The sequence below is a fragment of the Psammomys obesus genome, unplaced genomic scaffold (genome assembly GCF_907164565.1).
Source record: "Psammomys obesus unplaced genomic scaffold, mPsaObe1.curated_primary_1811, whole genome shotgun sequence".
Lineage (NCBI taxonomy): Eukaryota > Metazoa > Chordata > Mammalia > Rodentia > Muridae > Psammomys > Psammomys obesus.
The window spans coordinates 635,308-644,290 of record NW_026596326.1 but is presented as its reverse complement, the minus strand read 5'-3'; positions in this window follow the sequence as shown (position 1 = coordinate 644,290).

The following is an 8,983-nucleotide window of genomic DNA, read 5'->3' as shown; positions in this document are numbered from 1 at the left end:
GAAGAAGAAGAAGAAGAAGAAGAAGAAGAAGAAGAAGAAGAAGAAGAGCAGGAGGAGGAGGAGGAGGAGGAGGAGGAGGAGGAGGAGGAGGAGGAGGAGGAGGAGGAGGAGGACAGGGCCCCATTATACAGCCCTGGCCAGCCTGGAGCTTGCTATATAGACCAGGCCGGCCACAAACTCAAAGAGATCTGCCTGTCTCTTCCTCACAGGTGCTGAGATTAAAGGTGTGCACCACCACCAAAATATGAATTCTCTGAAGAATGTTTTTCACATTTTGTGCACAGAGGGTTGGACACTTGCCATCACATGAATGTGGAGCTCAGGGGACAACTTAACATGAGCCAGTTCTCTCCTTCTACCACGTGGGTTCCAGGGATTGAACTCAAGCTGTCAGGCTGAAGGTCAAGTGACTCTACCCACTAAGCCAACTTGGTGACAAAAAAAAAAGTGTATTCTATCACCTATCTGTCCACGTGTTTGCCTGTCTGTCGGTCTATCTTTCTATCTGCATGCATGTATGGATGCGCACCATGAATGCCTGATGCCTGTGGAGGTCAGAAGAAGTGTCTGATACCCTGGGAATGGTTGTGAGTCACCATGTGGATGCTGGGAACTGAATCCATGACCCCTGCAAGAGCAGCGAGTGCTCTTAATCAGTGACCCATCTCTCCAGCCCTAAAACTGCGCGTTCTAGGTAGGCTAATACATGCTTATGATCCTAGCAGTTGGAGGGTGGAGGCTCAAGGGTCATTTCAGGCCAAGAGTTTGAGACCAGCCTGACAGTACAGGAAGACCCCGTCTCAAACAACGTTAAAATAAATGAGAGAATGCAAACCAGGTGTTGGAATCCCAGGACTCAGGAAGACAGAGGTAGACCACCACAGAGGAGACCAACCACGGCTACACAGTAAGATCCTGTCTCAAAAATACCAAACAACAAGGGACCTGTAGCCAAAGCTGATGGCCTGAGTTAATCCCTGGGATCCTATATTATGACATCTCACCGCATTGTCCTCTGACCCTGACACATTTGCAGTAGGATACACACACACATCTCTAGATGGATCCCTACATACACACATAGATACATAGATACCTAGATGGATGAAATAAAAAAAATAATGGCAGCAGCAAAATAAAAATGTATGTTCTCAGACAGTTAAGCATGGCATGAAATTGTACCCTCAGTTACTCAGGAGCCTGAGGAAGGAGGAGGACTGCCTGGTTCTGGGAGGTTAGAATTAGCTTAGCCAACCTGTCAAGACCTCTTCAAAAAATAATAGCTTTTTTAAAATCTAAATTTATAACAATACTGGACCTCATGCTTCCTGTTATTATAAATACCACAAAGAGCAATGGGCAAAAGAAGGAATTGATTTTCTTTTTCTTTTTCTTTCTTTTTTTTTTTTGAAACAGGGTTTCTCTTTGTAGCCTTGGCTGGACTTGCTTCACAGAGCTCCCCTTCCTCGGCTTCCTGGGATCACAGGCACGCACCACCACGCCGAGGTTGATTTATTTTCCTGAGACAGAGTCAGTTCTCCTGTGTCCCAGGCTGGCCTTTGTAAAAGTAACTTTTATCCGCCTGGTTCAATTGTTGTCTGGAGGCTTATTGCCTCTGTCTGCTAACCTAGACCTAGTCTTGGAAGCTTCTAGCCTAAGCCTAGAATATGCTCAGCCTCTGAGACTTGTTGCTGAGTAAGCTCACTTTTTTCTTGTCCTTACTGAGCTCTGGACTGGCTGGTTCAACTCAGCCGTTCTGGCTCAAACACCTCTCCCAACTAACATTTAATCTGGCTTTCTCTCAGCCTCTGAATTGCTCAGCTTGGCCTCAAATTAACTCTGGCAATCTTTTTCTAATCTTCCAGCTCCTTCTCATTCTCTGACTCCTTCTGCCTTCACCTGTATTCCCTCTGCAACCTGTTTCTCTGTTACTGTCTTGGTAAAACTGCCTCCTCTCTCCCTGTGTATCGCACCTTAAGTAGCTTCCCTTTCCTCTCTATTCTCCTGAGTTGGCCACATCCTATTCTGTCAAATCTTTCTCTGATTCATCACTGTTTCTGCCACACAATTAGACATCACTTTCATACATAGGTACTTTCTTCTACAAACTTATCTTTACCTTCACTGTTTGGGATTAAAGACATGTACCACCATGACTGGACCTAAGTTCTTTTTCTTTACCTGAAACTTGCTCTATACCAGGCTGGCCTTGAACTCAGATCTGCTTACCTCTGTCTCCTGGATTAAAGATGTTTCTATTCCAGCTATATCACACAGACCTAGAAGATCTTTGGATGTGATCTCTTGCCAGAGCAGCCATGTTCTGAATTAAAATTCCTCTACAGGCCTTGAATTCCCTATATAACCAAAAATGATCTTGAACTTCTGATTTCCTGCCTTCCAGTCCTGAGTGCTGGGATTGCAGGTGTGCACCCTTTCTTCCTAGTTTTATCCAGTCCTGGGGATTGAACCCAGGGCTTCATGCATGCTAGACAGGCACTCTATCAACTGAGCTACCTCTCTAGCCCAGAGCTTGAATTAACTTGTGTTTTATTCAGAGTGTCAATGATTTAACAAGTTTACGCTGGAGAAACATGTCAACACTACAGTAACAAGCTGGTTTTACAGTGGGGTAAAAGAATGAGTGTCAAAGCCAACCAGCCAGTCAGTCATTCAGAAGCTGAGATCACTGGTCAGCTGCCCTCCTGAGATCCACACGTCTCTCTCATCACGTCTGTGCTTCTCAGTGCTGTGTCTCTGGGCTGCTGGTCTTCTAAATTAGCATCTGCCAGTATCAACTCTGCTCCTCCAGGTACCATCTTGGCTAATGAAATCAATTTGGAACAAAGAGACCATTAACTACTTTGTGCTGAGCTATTAACACACACCCACACACGTAAAATCCTCTTCACAACGTAGAAGTGCTCATGTAGAATGGAATCCTCCTATCTCATCAGACTTACACATGGTTGTGTGGTGTTTTGTTTTAGGGATGGTGCCTTAGGCCATTGCCCAGGCTGCCTCTGAACCCCTGAGGTCAAGTGATTTCTTACCCAGCCTCAGCCAAGTCTAAGACTGCAATCTTTATTGAGATATAATTTACAAACTAGAAAAGCTACCCATTTTAAGAGTGATCCCTTTCACTGAATTTATGTAGTACAGGTACCTCCAACAGATTCCTTAGTGCTTATTGACAGTCAACTCCAGACAACAGAAATGTGTATCGCTCTTTAAATCACATTTTGTAATAGGCCATGGATTTGGAGTGGGCAACCACATGGGGGCCCAGCAGACCAAACTGATAGTGTTATCACAGTAACTGAGCTCAGACTGGTTGCAAAAGGCCCTGTGGCCAGTGAACTAAGCTACCGCTTAGCAAGTCAAAACTGTAACCAGGGGGTGGAGTGCTCAGTGGTTAAGAGCACTCACTGATGCTCTTGCAGAGAACCTGAGTTCTGTTCCCAGCACCCACATAGCAGCTCACAAAACTGTTCTTAACTCTTGCTTCAAGGATCTGATAACCTCTCCTGGCCTCTTTGAGTATGGTGCTCATGCATATATACAGACAAACACTCATGCAAGTTAAAACAAAACCTATAACCAATTAAGTTGCTTTTGTAATATCTCAGTTGGCTCTCTGTGTTGTCTGATCAAGTCATTGGCTGGCTGCTCTGATTCAGGTAGCTGCTTGACTTTCAAATCATGTTTTGTTTGGTTTTGGGTTTCCTACTTTAACTATGGAATTTCCCTTTCAGCAGTGGAATGATATGCTATGTGGTAACTAGAAATAGCTGACTTCTTTTGGTTTGAACGTTTTTTTTAGCTTCTTCCTGATGAAGCATGTATCAATACTTTATCCCTTTTTATGCCTTAATAATATTCCATTATATGGATATGCCACATCTTATCTACTGATCCTTTGAAGGACATCTGGATGGCTTCCAGATACTAGCTGTAATGAGTAATCCTGCTATGAATATTTGCACACACGAATTTGTGTGGGCATGTTTCCAATTCTCTTGTGCAGCACATAGTAGAATTACTGACTTGTGGGTTTATGTTTAACTTTGTAAAGCATCTACCAAACTGTCCTTCACTGTGGAAGAATCCTGTGGAAGAGTCTTTCTATGCTGTTGCAAATTTGCTATTGTCTGTCTTTCTGAAAACCATCTAGTGGGTGAGAAGCTATCTCACTGTGGGTCCTTCTAGGTCAGATGAGTCCCCTGTGGTAATAGGATTGCTATTTAGTACATTTTGCCTAATCTTTCCTGGTACACTAACCCTGTTGACCAGGGTGGGGCAGAGTTAACTGCCCCAGGCAAGAATGTGACTGTTCTTACCCTGCAGGTCTGAAGCTTCTCCTGGAGAAACACTTCTGAAATTGCTCTAGTGTTTTGGATCAACGTCCAGAGTGTCCTCTCTCTCTGATATGAGTGTATATGCACATACTCGAAGGTATGTGTGAAAACACACGCGCGCCACAGCTCCCAAGTGGAGATCAAGGAACAATCTAGGCTGTTAGTCCCTCCCCCTTCCACCTTGAGACAATCTCTTTGTCCTACTGAGGATACACCAGGTCTCTGGTCAAGCTTCTGTGTATTCTTTACCTCCTACTTCCCTGTCAGGGTGTCAGGGTGTTGGGGTCACAGCCACTTTTGATACAGGCAGCTTTTTGTGGGTCCTGGGGAATTCTCCCACTTTTTTGAGTGGGCTCTGGGCTTCTACACACTTGAAAGGCGAATGTCTTTATCCAGTGATCCATCTCCATAACCCATTGTTTTGTTTTTTGAGACAGGGTCTCACCACATAGGCAAAGCTGTCTGGGACTTACTACATAGCTTAAATGGGCCTTCAGGTCTTAATCTTCCTGACCCCTGAGTGGCTTTAAGTTCTCTCCCAGCTTTGTAGTTTTCTGAGCAAGGATTTGTTAAACCTCACTCCTACTTGGTCTCTTTTTCTGTGTGTAAGTTATTTTCCCTGCCTGCACGTCAGCGTCATCTGAGAAGCTTCTCAAATTACAGTGACAATCGATGGTAATCCCAGCATGCCAGAGCCTGAGGTAGGAAAAAACTATAAGGTCACATACTGGGGATGTAGCTCAGTTGGTACAATGACAGGCACAGTACTTGGGTAGCATGCAAAAGAACCTGGGTTCTATCCCCAGCTCTGCAGAAAGCAGGCATCCATCACAGTACACAGCTGCAATGCCAGTGGTGGGGGGGTGGAGGCCAGATGATCAGGAGTTCGGTCCTTCCTGGCTACCCAGTGAGTCTGAGGCCAACCCAGGCCTCAGAAGTGCCAGTTGTCTAAAACAAAAGTTTAGATAGTAAGGTTGTGAGGAAAGGAGATACGAGTGGTGTGGCCATGTCTTCCGCCTTCTGTCTCTGAACCCCTTTACAGAGATTCCAGTGGCACCATGCTGGGCCAGAGCATCCAGAGATTCACCACCTCCAGGGTCCACCGCATCTACTGTGAGGAGGGCCCAGGAAAGAATTTGCCATTTTCAGTGGGAAAGAAGAGGCAGTTACTCGCCATGAGGACCACGAATTTTGGATCTGGATTTGTTGCACTTTTCTTTGTAATAAGGCAGCAGCTAAGAACTAAGAATGTTTAGCTGGGTGGTGGTAGCACAGGCCTTTGATCCCAGCACTCGGGAGGGAGAGACAGGTAGATCTCTGAGTTGGAGGCCAGCCTCGTCTAAAGAGTGAGTTTCAGAACAGCTAGGGCAAAAACAGAGAAACCGTGTCTCAAAAAACCAGATGATGATGATGATATTTAATTCATCCATTTAATAGACATGAAGAATGGTTAAGAGTGATGTCTTAGTTACTGTTCTATTGCTATGAAAAGACATCATGACCAAGGAAACTTTTTTTTAAAAGATTTTATTTATTTTTTATTTATACAGTATTCTGCCTGCATGTGTTGCTTGCAGGCCAGAAGAGGGCACCAGATCTCATCATAGATGGCCGTGAGCCAACACGTGTTTGCTGGGAATCGAACTCAGGACCTTTGGAAGAACAGCCAATGCTCTTCATCTCTGAGCCATCCCCTCCAGTCCCCAAGGAAACTCTTATTTAAAAACAAAACATTTACTTGGGGGCTTGCTTACAGTTTTAGAGGGTTAGTCCATGATCATCATAGTAACAAGCAGGCAGGCAGGCAGGCATAGTGATGGAGCAGTAAGCTGAGAATTTTACATCCTAATGCACAGGCAGCAGGCAGGGAGAGAGAGACTGGGCCTGGGCTTTTAAAATCTCAAAGTCCACTCCAGTGCATACTTCCTCCAACAAGGCCACACCTACTCCAACAAGGCCACAGCTTCCAATCCTTCCCAAACAGTTCCATGAACTGAGGGCCATGTATTCAAATATATGAGCCTATGGGTGGCACTGACATTCAAACCATCACAGGTGTAATCTCTGAAAACTGGATTAAACTGTTGAATTCTTATACTAGATAATATTATAAATAAACCAATGACATGAAAAAAAAAAGTACAAAGCCATCTGGGCTTCAGAGTGAGATCTTGACAATACATAGAAATTAATTAACTAATTATTAAACTAGTACCCAAGCTGTATGGTAAAATACTGCATCAGATTTTCAGGGTTAAGGGTCAGCCATCTGAGGACTGAAGAAATTGAAGAACTTATAAGCTACTGAAAAATATAAATTAATTCAGCACATGCCTGTAATCCCAGCACTCGGAAGATACAGGAGGGTCTTCAAGGCCTATGCTATCTGGCACTTGTCTCAAAAAAGCAACATGAAGCCGGGCACAATGGTGCCCACCTTTAATAGAAGAGCTCAAGGAGGCAGAGGCAGGTGGATCTCTGTGAGTTCAAGGCCAGCCTGGTCTACAAGAGAGCCCATGACAGCCAAAGCTACACAGAGAAAGCCTGTCTCAAAACAACAACAACAAACAAAAAAACCCAAAACAAAGCAAAACAAAACCAAGAAGGTGGGGTAGAAAGATGGCTCAGTGGTTAATAGCATTTGCTGCAGACGGCCTGAGGCAGGATCCCAGCACTGACATGAGGGTATTCACATCTACCTGGAACTCTAGTTGCGGGGAATCTGATGCTCTCTTCTGGCATACATACAAATACATACACGGACACAGAAACAGATCATCAAGAAACAAAACCTCAGGGCCAGCAAGCTGGCTCAGGATGTAAAAATGCTTCACAGCAAGCCTGACGGCATTCCCATGCACCCTTGGGGTGAGAGAACGGACCCCCGAAAGCATATCCACCATATGTACGTTCCTTCCATAAATAAATACAGGTAAAAAAAAAAAAAACACCCAAGTAAACCCTACCAATAATAAACAGATCAATAATCAACTGAGAAGAAGAAAGTGGATTCCTTGTTTCTTGCTGAGGGTCAACTGGCAGATATGAAAAAGGATATGAAAAAGGGTGATTCTAAAAAGCATGATTCTTTCACATCATGAAACATCTGCATCACACAGCTGGGGGTATGATTCAGTGGCAAAGCATGTGCCTCACATGTGCAAGGCCTTGTTTGGGTCTGATCCCCAACATAACAAAAACAAAACAAAACAAGCAAACAAACAAACAAAAAAAAAAGGTTGTTTTTTTTTTTTTTTTTTTTTTTTTTGCGATACAATTTCACTATGTAGTTCTAGCTAGTCGAGAACTCTGTGTAGACCAAGCTGGTCCCAAACTCAGAAATCAATTTGCCTCTGCATCCCAAGGGCTGGGATTAAAGGGGTGTGCCACCAAGCCTGGCTACAAATGCAGCTGTAAATTCAGGTCAAGGGTTGGAGAGTTGGCTTTTTTCCAAAAGATCTGGATTTGATTCTTTGTTTTGTTTTTGTTTTTGAGACAGACAAGGTTCTCTTTGAAGCTCTGTCTATCCTGGAACTCATTTTGTAGACCAGGCTGGCCTCAAACTCATAGAGATCCCTCCGCCTCCGCCTCCGCCTCCGCCTCCGCCCCCGCCCCCGCCCCCGCCCCCGCCTCCGCCCCCGCCTCCGCCTCCCAAGTTCTGGGATTAAAGGCGAGCGCCGCCGCTGTCAGGCAAGAACAGCGTATTTTAACAGCACAGTGTTCCGTGGACACTATGAGTAAACCTGAAGAATTGAAGCATTAATAGTACATAACGGTCTTCATACAAAGCTGGCAGCCATCTTGGGATCATTTAAGAGAATACACACTTGAGGGCTGGCACACTTGATAAAGTGGTTGGCTGGCATACATGAGGCCCGGGGCCCAGCATTTCATAAGCTGGGCCAGAGGTAAATGCTCATCATCCCAGCACTGAGGGAGTAGATGTAGGAGAATCAGGTGGTCAAGGTCATACTCAGCTACATATCAATTTCTAGGCCAGCCTGGACTACTTAAGGCCCTTTATAAAAAAGACAGATTATACAGCCTGCCACGGTGGTGCACACCTTTTATCCCAGCACTTGGGAGGCAGAGGCAGGTGGATCTCTGATTTCAAAGCCAGCCTGGTCTACAGAGCTAGTTCCAGGACAGCCAGGACTACACAGAGAAACCCTGTCTCAAATAACCAAAACTAAAATAAAATCACATTTAAAAATAAATAATGGGATTGGAAGGGGAGGAGGGAGGGGCTTATGGGGGGGATACAAAGTGAATAAAGTATAATTAATAAAAATTAAAATGAAAAACATTAAAAATAAATAAAACCAAACAAAAAGATATGACACACACCAGTTTTTAAGAAGACTGTAATGTTTATAAATGCTTAGAAACAAGGCAAATCGGCTGAAATACTAACAGAATTTGGATAATGGGTACATAGGTATTCTTCACATAACTTTTAGACTAGCAAGGTTGTATAAGACTATAATACCCACATTGGGTGGAGTAGGAGGATAGAACTTCAAAGAATCTGTGCTCAAAAAGGGTGTGGGGAGGAGAAAGGCTTTTATCATTTAGGGCAACTGCCCAGAGTCTATTTTGGAAGCTCCAAGCTCAGAACAGAGTTC